This window comes from Eulemur rufifrons, chromosome 15 (assembly GCF_041146395.1).
Source record: "Eulemur rufifrons isolate Redbay chromosome 15, OSU_ERuf_1, whole genome shotgun sequence".
Taxonomy (NCBI): domain Eukaryota; kingdom Metazoa; phylum Chordata; class Mammalia; order Primates; family Lemuridae; genus Eulemur; species Eulemur rufifrons.
In genome coordinates, this window is record NC_090997.1 from 60,370,879 (window position 1) to 60,384,950 (window position 14,072).

At 35.4% G+C, this 14,072-nt stretch overlaps 1 protein-coding gene across 6 annotated transcripts in view; it reads right to left on the bottom strand.

The window, feature by feature from the left end:
* The window catches only part of ATG5 (autophagy related 5), a 126,113-nt gene that overhangs the window by 55,028 nt on the left and 57,013 nt on the right, over window positions 1-14,072 (bottom strand). The gene's annotated exons all lie outside the window — the stretch shown is intronic.

Here is a 14,072-nt window from a genome sequence, read left to right on the forward strand (position 1 = left end):
AAGGTTCACTGAAGTTGTAGTATGTATCAGAACTTCATTTGCTTTCCAGCTGAATAATATTCCATCATATGAAGTTATCAGATTTTGGTTATCCATCAGTTGATGGACATATGAGTTGTTTCAAGTTTTTGGCTACTGTAAATAATGCCACTATAAACATTTGTGCACAAATTTTTGTGTAGACGTAAGTTTTCAATTCTCTTGGGTATGTACCTAGGACTGGAATTGATGGGTCATAAGGTACTCTGTTTAACTGATACATGGTAACTATATTTTGAGGAAATGCCAAACTATTTCTACTAGCAATGGATGAGGGTTCCAATTTACCCACATCTTTGCCAACGCTTGTTACTGTTGGCCTTTTTAATTATAATCAGCCTAGTGGACATGAAGTAGTATCTCACTGTGGTTTCAATTTGCATTTCTCTAATGACTAATTGTGCTGAGCACCTTCTCATGTGCTTACTGGACATTTATATAACTTCTCTGGAGAAATATCTATCAAATCCTTTGCTCCTTTTAAAACTAGGTTGTCTTTTTTATTGTTGAGTTGTGAGAGTTCTTTATGTATTCTGGATACAAGCTCCTTATCTGATACATGATTTACAAATGTTTTTCCATATTGTTTTTTAAGCAAGTCCTTTTATTTATTTATTTATTTATTTATTTAGAAACATGGTCTCACTATGTTGCCCAGGTTGCTCTCAAACTCCTGGGCTCAAGCAATGCTCCCACCTCAGCCTCCTAAGTAGCTAGGACTATCAGTGCATGCCACCACAGCCAACAAGCAACTCCTTTTTAACTTACCTAGAATCCTACCTTATAATAAAATATTTTTTATACTTAGAAATTTTTATCAGAATCAAATTTCTGTAAAACAAGTAAATAGATCCAGAAATTCAGTTCAGCTTGGTATTAAAAGCACATTCTCTACTACTAGACTTGTCTCAATCCAATTTACTAGCAATCTATTATTGATTCTGCTTAAACCATCTTAACTATATTTAAAAAAATAAAATTTAGTTGTTTCTTTTTATACCCCCAGTCCTAGAAGACTGTGAGAAACTTTAGGCCTTCCCTATTCCTATTTTCAACTCCAATCTGAGGGAAGACTTGTACTGTATTAGAACTAGTAGGATAGGGAATTTTGAATCCAGTTAGTCCAGTACGCTTTCACAGATAATAACTTGAGGCCCACATTGTTACATGTTTAAGAACCAAGACCAGAATCTTGGTCTTCTGATTCAATACTGTTACAACAGTTGCATTCACGAAAAGATACTTTATCTTAATGCTAAGAGTAGCTTCTTTGACATAGTCCTTTTATACATGAAACAATTACTCTTCTAATGCTTTTAAAGATATCTTTTAAAAATATCTACCATTAAGTATCAAGCAAGAACGTGACAGCTAAATAAAATGATTCTTCATGCATACTTGAAATTTTATTCACTGCCTCATCATTAAATCAAATCCTAAGCACCTAGTATGGTGCATGCATAGTATATGCTCTTGAATCAAAGAATGAATGTAATAGAACACTATGAACATAGCTTTTCATTTAGAAAATTTTGGGTTCTAATCCTATTTGCAATTAAATAGCAAGGTAAATAGAAACAAAACCTATTGAAAATTCAGACTTGATTCATGTATAGATGAAAAAGGAGTTAGATTAAATTGTTTCTAATGCCTCATCTAAAAATAAAATTTTATAATTAAGATTTCTTCTTTATTAAAATAAAACCTGTTTAAAAACATGAGCAAATCCCTACTAAATGAGACTTACACTGGTTCTAACAGAGAAAAAAACAAGTGCTATAACAATGGTTCTCAACCACGGTGAAGATTTTACTCCCTAGGCGGACATTTAGTGTTGTCCAGAGCTATTTTTGGTTGTCATGATTCTATGCGTGTATATTACTAGCATATAGTGGACAGAGGCCAGGGATGCTATTAAACATACTATAATGCATAGCTCAGCTCCCTAAAACAATTGTCTGACCCAAAATGTCAACAGGGCTATAGGAAGGAGAATAAACACAAGCAATAGAGAGTACAGAAAGATGATCAGTAAAAAGTTTTTACATACCTGCATGGCAAAAAGGTAAACTGGAAAAAGGAACAATATTGTGCCAGTTATCAATTTAATTAATCTAAGTTCCAAATTCACCCTTCAAAATATGCATTGTCATATGGACACCAATCCTTTAAGCATCTCTACTGTGACAACCACTTTAAGATTTCTCAGCAGAGAGTGCTAAAATAAGATTGTGGATCAAAGGGCTCTCTTGAGATTTTTCAAATGCTGCGTGGTGGATCAGTGGTATGGGGGTGTGAACATCAGGTGGAATCCTGCCCCAGGCACATGAGCAGATACCAAGCCTCTCAGTAACTTTGCAGCCTTGCCTGACCCAGGGATAACCCTCTCAACACAGAATCCAGAACTCTGAAATACAGAATCCTGCCTGCATAGGTACACTGAAGGCCCCTTGCCCTTATCAACACCTCAGTTTCCTCTGCAGGCCCACACGGGCTGCTCATCCGCAGTTTCCCACACCTTTGCATATCCGTGCCACCTATTGCTCATCACATGCATTCCAGATTGCCATGACTGTCCATGGACTACAGACCAACTCCAGCCTGGGCAAAACGGTGAATTTCTCCAGCAAGGTCTAAGCTTGGGGAAGGGGCCCCTTACAAGTTCGAATACCACATGCGGTTTTCTTATATCTTATAGTCACTCTTTTATCAGAGTTTAACGATTTTTTATATAAAACTTACCCTGTTTAACCCACTCTGTGGTTTCTATCTCCTGATTGGACCCAGACAGATACAACTATGTTTAAAAGGAAAAGAGACACACAAAAGATCTATATTAATTAATATTACTTTTTAATTTCATAAAAATGTTATATTCTTATATGAAAAGAGCATTTTCTCAGCAATAAGTAAAAATACCCCAGCCAAGAATAAACTAAGCTTTATAGGTCAAAGTTATTAACAAGAAAGATAAAAATAGAAGTAAAAGAAAATCGGTGCTGAGATTGAATGTATAACCAAGTGTTCTTTGTATTAAATTTTATAATAGTACCTCCTTCTATACCCTAGTTGATAGTTAAAATAAAATTGAAGAAAGGATGTTTTACTGTCTCCTTAAATACTAATGAATCCAATAATGAATACTGAACTGTTTCTGAATATAGTTTAGATATTGACTGGAACTCTGTAATTATGTCATAAAATTGGTTATTTGTTCTATCAGCCACCAGGAACAGTAGTTATAAGAAACAAAAGCATAATGGTCTTTGGCTGTTCATTTTACAAACTGTAATTGTAGATAAATGTACATCAACTTCAACAACTTTCAAATTTACTTGGTTCTAATTCTAAAACAAAACAAAGAACTAAGTAGGAGAAAATTAAAACTGGCAGTCATTTAGTTTATTCATACAATGGTAGAAAGGAAGATATTAATACATACATACTTCTTGTCAGTGCTGTTAGCAATATGACTAAGAAGTTGGTTTTTAAAAACTTAACATTGGTTTAAGAAGGCTACCAAATCAAGGATCATAAAATTAAAGGCCTGTTCTATGGAAATATTCAATCTGTTTTGTTAAAAAAGAGATTAAAAATAGAATTTCTCAAAACCCTAACAGTCACCATTTTCTCCTCACTCTGAGTTACACTTCCATATTAGAAATTTTTAAAACATCCAGAAAATTTTTTTTTAAATTTCAGATCTCTCTAAATAACATATCTAAGACATAAAGATGCTCAATTTTTTATTCTTTGTCCCTTACATGGAAGAACAGCAGAAAAGGATTTATCTATACTTCCAATTAAGTTTTATGAGAGAGGTAAGAACTCCTAGCAAAATAATTTTTTACATTCTTATGCCACAAATAATGTGTCTAAAATCCCCCATAGGAGACATGGAGGACATGGAAGGTGACTGCTAGTCAGGCTCATTTCAGTGGGCTAGAAACCTCAAACAACAGGAAAGGGGTAAAGTGGCCTCCACATGTATACACTATCCACCTCCGGGTCTTTAACACCTATGATGCCAAAGAGAACACAGTCACAGCACCCCAAATAAATGTCAGATTTTGAAGCACACAAAAGATAGACTCTAAGCTTTTCTTTGAAGAAAAAAGCAAATGGCTGAAAATCAGTACTAAAGGGAATCCACCCTTCACAAAGTTTTGTATCAACAATATTATTCAAATCATTGCTACAAATGGTCATGTAATATATGTACTGTTCTAACTAGATGCTTTCAAGATAACAGAAAACATATCCAAATATAGACTTATTTGAATTAATTTCCTCATATAGAACACGTTAAACATCTTCATAAGACAAAATAGAAGGAAAAAAAGAAAAATAGTAATTTACTGGTAGGTTGCCAAAAGCAGGTGTTAAATAAGTGATGTATCTTCAAACTCATTTGTCTTCTGAGTCAGGTCAAATTATGACTATCATATGTTATTAGGTCATTATATATCAACTGTCCGATTTTGAATCAGAAGTGTAGTTTATTATATTTCAAACAAGAAACAGTACAATTAATCAAAGTATGCACCTAAACTATTGACACAGTTTTGCCATCTTAACAGTAACTTGTTTATGCTGGCAGCGAAGAAGACTGGAAAGCCAGTGGCTGTGAAATCACCAAAGGCATTTTTCCATAGCTTGTGGAGAATGGAATATTTTTCCTTGCAAGAAGTGGTCCAAAGCCTGGAAGTGGCAGTCAACTGGTACAAGGTCTGGTGAATATGGTGGATGACAGAGAGTTTCCAAGTACAGCTTCTGTAGTTTAAGCAGCGTTGTTTGTGCAACATGTGGTAGAGTGCTGTCTTGCAAGAGGATTGGTCTGTCTCTATTGACCAATCTCAGCTGCTTAATCACAAGCATCTTCATCATTTCGTCCAGCTGATTGCAGTAGACTCCACTGTAATCGACTGACCAGGTTTCATGAAGCTGTAGTGGATAATACCAGCACTGGACCACCAGACACCATTAGCTTTTTCTGATGAATTTCAGTTTGGGACTGTTTTAACACTTCATCTTTATCCAACCATTGTGCCAAATATTTGCCAATTGTCAAAAAGAATCCGTTTTCATCACATGTAACAATACAGTGTAGAAATGGTTCGCCTTTATGCTGTGACAGCAAAGAAAGGCAAGCTTCGTTAAGAGTTCCCTTCTGACATGCATTGAATTCATACAGAACCCATCCGTCCAGCTTCTTTACCTTACCCATTTGTTTCAAATGCTCCAATATTGTTAGAATAGTAACATCAAACCTTGCTGCTAATTTATGTGTAGGTTGAGATGGATTCACTTCTACTATCGCTTTCAGCTCATCATTATCCACCTTGGTCTCAGGTCACCCAGGTGGCTCATTTTCAAGATTAAAATCACCAGAATGGAACTTCTCAAACCACTGATGTACTGTGTGTTCATTAGCCACATCCTTCCCAAACACTTTGCTGATATTTCGAGCTGTCTGCGCTGCATTGGTTCACATTAGAAAATAACACGAATTTTTGACTTATCCATGGTTTCACAAAAATTGCCATAAAGAAAAAAATGTGAAAGGTAATTACAAGCCAAAACACACGTTTGATAGACTGATGATATACCTTCACAATCAAAATAAAACAAGAAATGTCAAAGTGAAATGCTGGAGATCAAGCTCAAATTTAGTACTTATGAAAATCAGACATTTCATACTTAATTACCTAATAATAGGGCACTTGGGCCGAACTAGGGGCATAAGTAATTCTCTTTTCTTCAACACATTCATCAGTGCTTGGATACTGCCAACAGAACCAAACCTATACATTTATATATGAGCCACAAAGGAGTTCAGCTTTACTGTTTTAGGTGTAAAGTTACTGAGATACATCTGATGGGGAGGTCCTAAGCAAAGCAAATTGCCTTGAAAAGGCTTCAAACCCCCTAAAAATTCATCATGAACATGGAAGTAGGCAGGACCAGTGGGCTGGCCTCTGCATCAAGACTGAGGAGTGCTAGTCCTGGAGGAGGCTAATCCTAAATCCTGTACACACATCTTAGCAGTAGGATTGCAGCCAGGGAAATTTGTGGTTTAAGTGAATCAGAAGAGCAGTAAAACCTGGATCCCAGGAGAACTTTGACCTGGACTATTACTGTCTGAGAATAAACTGCAAGAAGACATTTACTCCTTTGCCCTACAAAATACATGCTACAGTCTCAGAAAATTGGCATCAAGAACAGTAATCTAAATATACAATGCAATTATTTCTGTGTTCATGCTACCACTTTCATCTAAATAAATCACTATCATCTCTCATTTGAACCACTGCAATAGCCTCCTAATTGGTGGCTGTCGTTCCATGTTTATCACCTGCACACAGCATCCAGGATGCTCTTTTTAAGCACAAATCAAATCATCACTAATGAATAAATTTTCAAATATTTCTCTATTGGGTCATAAGGAATAAAGTTTTACGATGCATTTTAACAACATGACTATTTTAAGTACTTGAATCATTTTTTTAAGAAAAAATGTAACCCACTGCACTCCTTATTGCTCTGAGGCAGAATGCTCTCTGCCCAAACTGTATGCAGGCAGCCATAAATTATGTCAGTAATAAAAAAAACCTCTTCCTGCAGAAGCAGACTCCCACCAGCCCCTTCCCACTCTCTAGGAATGCTGTTGCTCCTGCACTCCTCTGAGATCTCACTGCCTACCTTACTAACCTACTAAGTTACTACACCTTGCTTACTTACTAAGCTCCAAATCACGCTATTTTTCTTTTCTGTCCCTAGAAAAGGCCAAGCTTGTGCCATCTCACAGTTTTAGCAGCCTGGAATTCCCACTTTTCTAATCTTCACAGAGATGCTTCCTTCTCATCATTCAAGTCTCAACACATCGTCACCTCCTCAGAGATTTTCCTCACAATCACAGCTAAAGTAGCCCACTCTCAAATCATTCCCTATGCCATTACCCTATTCTCTTCTAAGCAATTATCATAATTTGAAATTGCCCTATTTATATGTTTAATTATCTATTATTTCTTTCCCTCAACTCAACTCTAAGTTCCACGAGGGCAAGGACTTTGTCTTCTATCTTCAGCCCAAGAAAGATCAATGTACACAGTACATACTCAATGAAGGTTAGTGACTAAGTAACTAAATGACTAGTCTGGGCAACTGGGGACAAGAACAAGAAGGAATCCCAAGCATAGCATAGCATAGTGGAAAAAGCATACACTCTGGAGCCATGCTGCCTGGGTTTGCTTCCCAGCTTTGCCATTTAATAGCTGTGTGGGTTTGAACAAGGCACTTTTAAAACTGCGCTTTAATTTCTTCATCTATAAAGTGAAGATGTTAGTAGTACATATTCATAAAGTCATTGAAAGGAATAAATGAGTTAAAAGATACAAAATGCTTACAACCATGCCTGAAGCAAATTAAGTGCTATGTAAGTGTTTGCTATTATCATTATCTTTGAGGCTGTCTCAGATTCAACAAGAGAAGATAATGAGCTAGATTCCACAAGGTAAGAAGTGTCAGGACCAGTATGGAAAAGTGGCCCTGCTAAAACTCCACTGTCGCAGGACTGCTGCAGTATTCACTCTGGGTAAGGGCCAGAGAGTTTGCACCACTCACATCAAATTCTATGTGAACACTGACTGCTAGAGTTATGCAACTGAGCGGCCTTTGCCAGCCATGGTGGAGCAAGTGAGAGCCATAACACAATCCAGCTCCAATACTTTACAGCACCAAATGCACTTCATGTCCCGTTTTTGCTTCCTCCAACCCTTTCAACTACCATATAAGATTCTATCTCTTCACTCTGTGGGAACAATTTAGTTGCCATTTACTTTCCATTAATTTCAACTGCATTCATCTCTAGTTGTATCAGGAAGTAGTGGTTGGAACAGGAATGGTTGTGCAAGAACATCAAGGCCAACACCTGAGGAGTCCTCCAGTCCTGGCAGGCAAGTCTCAGTTCCACCTCTACTACCCTTAAGACCTAGATAACCATTCCTTCCCAACTCCTTCCACTCCTAACATTTCTTAAAATACTAGGGGAATAGCTGGGTACAGTGGGGCAAGTTTCTAGTTCCAGCTACTTGGGAGGCTGAGGCAGGGGGATCACCTGAGACCAGGAATTTGAGACCAGCCTGGGCAACACAGTGAGACCCTATCTTGTTTAAAAAAAAAAAAAAAAAAAAATTAGGGGAGAGGAGATAAGCATGATGAGGGGGAAAAAAGAGGTTTCTTGTTAATCAGGGAAGGTAAAAGGCTCATAACTATTATACCGTAAATGCTGCCAGTAAAAACTAGTTACCTATGAAAACTTTATAGTTAAAAACTACTGCTGAAAATTTGAAGAAAACTAATCTTACTAAGTATTGAAAAAAGCACACTTTAAGTTTTAATTTCAACATTACCCACCAATAAACCATAACTGCAAGTTACAACATCTTTAAATGTATTCCAAGAGCCAATCCCAGCAACTGCCTTTATTTTTAAGTAGGCATGATTCAATTACTGTATTCTGATCAATTAGGAAGAGTTTATTTCAAATTTATTTTAAAGCTGGGTAACAAGATAAAAGATTCAAAATTCAAAACTTTCATAATGTAAAAAAAACAACTTATTCTGTTTTTCTATGTGATCAGGTTAAAGATTTTTACAAGAATGATCTTTAATTATACTCCCATATTCCCTTAATCTGAAAGATAATCTTTAAAGTAGCTTGCTTGTCAAAAAGAGATTTATAGAGTTATAGTACAGTTGTAGGCCAGGACTAATTATCTAAATGTATTTCCATTTAAATCATCTATAGATTTATAACCAATAATCTGCTTTATTACTTTTCAAAGCTACTGTAAACGGAGAAAATGTTCTTCCTCTTAGCCTAAATTAGTTCATCATTTTTCTAGGTTCAGAGGACCTGAAACAAGTGATCAAGGCTGGGTGCGGTAGCTCAGGCCTGTAATCCTGGCACTCTGGGAGGCTGAGGCAGGATGATTGCTTGAGGTCAGCAGTTCGAGACCAGCCTGTGCAAGAGTGAGACCCTGTCTCTACTAAAAATAGAAAAATTAGCCCAGCATCGTGGCATGTGCCTGTCGTCCCAGCTACTAGGGAAGCTGAGGCAGGAGGATCACTTGAGCCCAGCAGTTTGAGGTTGCAGTGAGCTATGATGACGTTACTGCACTCTACTCAGGACAACAGGGTGAGAGACCCTGTCTCAAAAAAAAAAAATAACAAACAAGTAATGACGTTCCTTTTCACTTCACTCAGAAAGCACTTCAAAGACAAAAACAAAAATCTTACGTTAATTTTTTAAAGTCCTACAGAGAAAAAGATACTCCATTATGTTTACTGTAATCTCTGCAATGTTTATTATGCAGGTTATTCTTTCTTTATTCTAAGACAAATCCTTCATTCTTCTGGTGAGAAAATGTAAATTAGGAAGCACTATTAATGATCACCCACTGACAAATAACAGAAGCTGGAGATGCAGTGCGTAATGCAGTATTTCTCAACTCTAGCTGCTCACCAGGATCACCTGAGGAACTTTAAAAAAATACTAATGTGCAGGACCCACCCCAGACCAATTACCTGAATTCCCTGGCATCTGTACTGTTTGAAAGCTCCCCAGATGATTCCAATATTCTGCCAGAGTTAACAACCTCTAGATGCAATGGAAAATACAGTCATATATCGCTTAAAAACAGGGATACATTCTGAGAAATGTGTCATGAGGCAATTTCGTCACTATGTGAACCTCAAAGAGTGTACTAATACAAACCTAGATGGTACAGCCTACTCACCTAGGCTATATAGTATAGCCTATTGCTCCTACACTACAAACGTGTACAGCATATTATTATACTGAATATGTAGGCAACTGCAACAAAACGATAAGTATTTGTGTATCTAACCATAGAAAAGGCACAGTAAAAAAATAATACAAAAGATAAAAAATGGTACACTTGTATAGGGCACTTGCCATGAATGGAGCTTATAGGACTGAAAGTTGCTTGGGTGAGTCAGTGAGTGAATGTGAAGGCCTAGGACATTACTTGTACACTACTGTAGACTTTATAAACACTGCACACTTAGGTTACACTAAATTTATAAAAAATTATTTTTCTTTCTTCAATAATAAATTAACATTAGCTCACTATAATTTTTACTGCATAAAGTTAACTTTTTGACTCTTATAATTATAACACTTAGCTTAAAACACAAACCACACTGTACAGACATACAAAAAAATTATATTCTTATTCTGTAATTATGCTTATTCTTATTATTTTTTAGATTAAATTTTTTTTAACTTTTTAAGCTTTTTTGCTTAAAACTAAGACACAAACTTACACATAAGCCTAGGCCTATATAGGGTCAGGATCATCAATATCACTGTCTTCCACCTCCACATCTTGTCTCACTGGAAGGTCTCCATGGGCAATAACACACATGGGGCCGTCATCTCCTATGATAACATATGGAATACCTCCTGAAGGACCTGCCTGAGTCTGTTTCACAGTTAACTATTTTTTAAACATACAAGTAGAAGGAATACACTCTAAAATAATAAGAAGTATAAATACATAAACCAGTAACAGTCTTTTATCATCAAGTATCATGTACTGTGCCTAATTGCACATGCTAGACTTTCACATGACTGGCAGGGCAGTAGGTCTGTATAGAACTGCAAACACAAACACATGAGTAATGAATCGCATTATGACGGCTAAGACGTCACTAGGCAATAGGAATTTTTCAGTTCCATTATGATCTTACAAGACCACCGTCGTGTATGTGGTCCATTGTTGACTGAAATGTTATTCAGCACATGACTGTACATTTACTTTAGAATCAGAGATCTAGTTAAATTCTGGTCTCACATCTTAGTAGTTCTGTTCTGTAAATTCATTTCCTCATTTGTCAAGTTGATAATATTTACATAATTTTTATATTATTTTATCACTGAGCTAAGGTTCATAAAGTTTCCTAGGCCTGGAATATCACAAGAATTTAGTCAATATGAAAAACTCCAGGTAAATTCTGTTCTATTTTAAATCTATCTAATCTGTTCATGGTGGCTACATGAAAAATATCTCTTTAAAAAAAGTTTCCAATTTGCAAACAATTCATATTATGAAGCTGCAGTTTAATTCAAACAACAGACAGAAGGAACAGCGTGCTCAAACAAGTTTTTATTTTGTAGGATTCATGTAGAGTGAAATCTACCAAACTTTGCCCCTATTATGCACGTAATTGGATATTAGGAGCTGCAGAGAAGCAAAAAACAAAAACAAAACAAAAGAAGCACACAACAGGTTCTTTCCGTCACTTAATATGTAATTGGGGAAGCCAAAGTGACACCTAAAATTGTCACAGTTTCTAACAGATCTTATTAATCCTTTGGCTCAAGTCCTCCCCATCTCCTCAAATGGCAGAGATGACCAAGGGAACAGCTGCTTAAGTAAAAAGCACATCAGAGTTTAGGCTGATAAAAAGTGATATTAAACAAAGTAACATTAAAGTGATGCTAGAGTGAGAAACAGGGAAAAGCTGGGGGTTTCCATTACCATAGGACCAGAGTGATCACTTTTATTAATAAATTATACATCTGCACAGAATTTTTCCATTTTTAAAACTATAAGGTTTTAAATTGTTTAATTTTCACACAATTTACTGATGTAGCTCTCCTCATTTCAGAGAGATGAAAATTGTGGCTCAGAGTGATAAATGATTTGCCCAAGGTCATCAGACCAGTAGCTAGTAGTGGGTGCTACCATACCACAGAAAATTTTCAGTTACATGTCTATAAATAAAACACTGCTTGTTTGCTAAAACTCAATATTCAGTCAGTTCAATAATGAACTATGATTAACAGGGATCTGGAAAACTATTAATCTGGAAAACTATTAATGAGGGCATGTTATTACCAAAAATTCCTAGATTCTATGCTTCAAAATTCATGGTAGCATCTGGTCTAGTAATTTAACAAATCTCATCTAGTATTTAGAGATGACAAAATGGAACAGCTAGCAGTAGCTGCTTCTGCATAAATAAATACTACTTACTTCAACATGTCCATTAAGGCATAATTTTTCAATGAGTATATGGAGAAATGCATTATGACAATCAACTGAAAACACTGATTCAATTAGGAACTACTCTTTTAAAAAGCGCAAGGACTATGATAAGTAAAACTGAAAAATTCGCAGTTCAATTTTTAGCTACTAGGAATATCTGAGTGGCATTTTCTACAATCCTATTTGTTATATAACAGCTCATTCAATGCAAAACAAAGTTGGTTCTGAAACTATGTACATACCTCAAAAAATAATATAGTCCATCCAGAATTTACAAAGTATACTTTATCACTTCCTATAATCAGCTTATGTTGAACAGTATTATTTTAAATGTATTCAGTAACTTTGAGTGATATGTGATATATATATATATATCTTATAAGGCACAAAAATTCAATCAGGATGTCCAACAATCCTAATCATAAAATGAGAATAAAATTATTATAATTTGATATTAGGCAAGATATACCAGTGTTCTCAAATTATTCATTTACAAGTCAAATATCTGAATCTAATACTGTATTCTTTTGAGTACTAACGCCTGAAAATAAATGATAAAAATACTGGGGAGAATAACCTCTATTACAAAGGTAAAGCCTTTCCCTTTAACTTAACAAGCCTATGAAGTTGTCTCCCTTCTCTTCCCACTTCCTATATTCCCACTTTTTATCTTCTCTCTTCTGCTCTTTCCTTATATTCTAGGTGAACAAATATTAGTTAATACTTTTCATTTTTCAAAAAATATGTAATAGGGTTTTTAAAAATGACTTCAAAATATATGAAAAGTAAAAGCAGGTTAATATACCTGTAGAACAAAATCTAATGAATATATTAACAAAAACAAAAAGCCAGTTTAAGAAAAAGTCACAAAATCTTGACATTTTGGGTGTGGCTTATGATGATCTGTAATTTAACTACAATTGGAATTATGGAAATTCAAACACTGCTTGGGATATTTTGATATCCTAATAATGAAAAAAATAGAAGTAAACTAAATGTAAAAGTGCTCCAGGTACTCAAAGATAGTCTGGATCCTAAAGGGACCCTGTGGGAAGAAATGCTTCTTAAGTAGAAAGCCACTTTGAAGATAATAATCAGGATTTGACTGAACACACAGCATCTTAGATGAACTTGTTTATTTTGTACTTTTTTAAAATTGGCTGTTTATCTTTTCTAGTGTTTGGGTAAAAATCCTGCAATTCTCTGAAAGCTAATTAAAATACTGGCATAGATAGTTTCACAATATTTAAATGTGATTTTAACATAAAAGGATTTCTGAACCTTCTACAGTTTCTAAAGTTGTAAAAGAGAAAATGCATGTGATGAGTAATAAGAAATTAGCACTGCTATAGAACTATACTGATTTCTTTGATTCAGTAAACAACATCATTAATAAACAGAATTCTGACAGCCAGAATTCATTATCACTATAGCCACTAATCAGGATAGGTCTACCCAGAAAAGATGAAATAACTGGATTATCACAGGAGTATGGGGGCTTGAAATTCTGGAATTCTCAATACAAGTAATTTCTAGGCCTTTGTTTAAAAGCACGTGAGGCTAGGAATAAATAATACATGAATCAGCATTAATTACTGATTTTTGAGCTAAAACATATATCTGGCCATCCATGCCCTAGAAAGATAATGAAGGAATGGGACAGAGACTAGTCAAGTTTGAATACGAGGTGTGAGAGAGAGAAAGAAGTGTTAAGATATGCAGAACTAGATCAAGTGAGCTGCAGAAGGAGATGAAAGAATGTAAAAAGGAAAATACATAGAACATACGTTACTTCAAAAATGTAAGTAGAATTAGTCTTACTGCAAAGACAGCATGCTACTGGTTCATTTGTCATATAACAGTCACCTCAGCAAAATTAAACTAATCACCATCATCTAGAGCCGGTTGTGATTAAGTTTACAATAAGAGGTTTACCTGGTGAAGTTTATATATTAA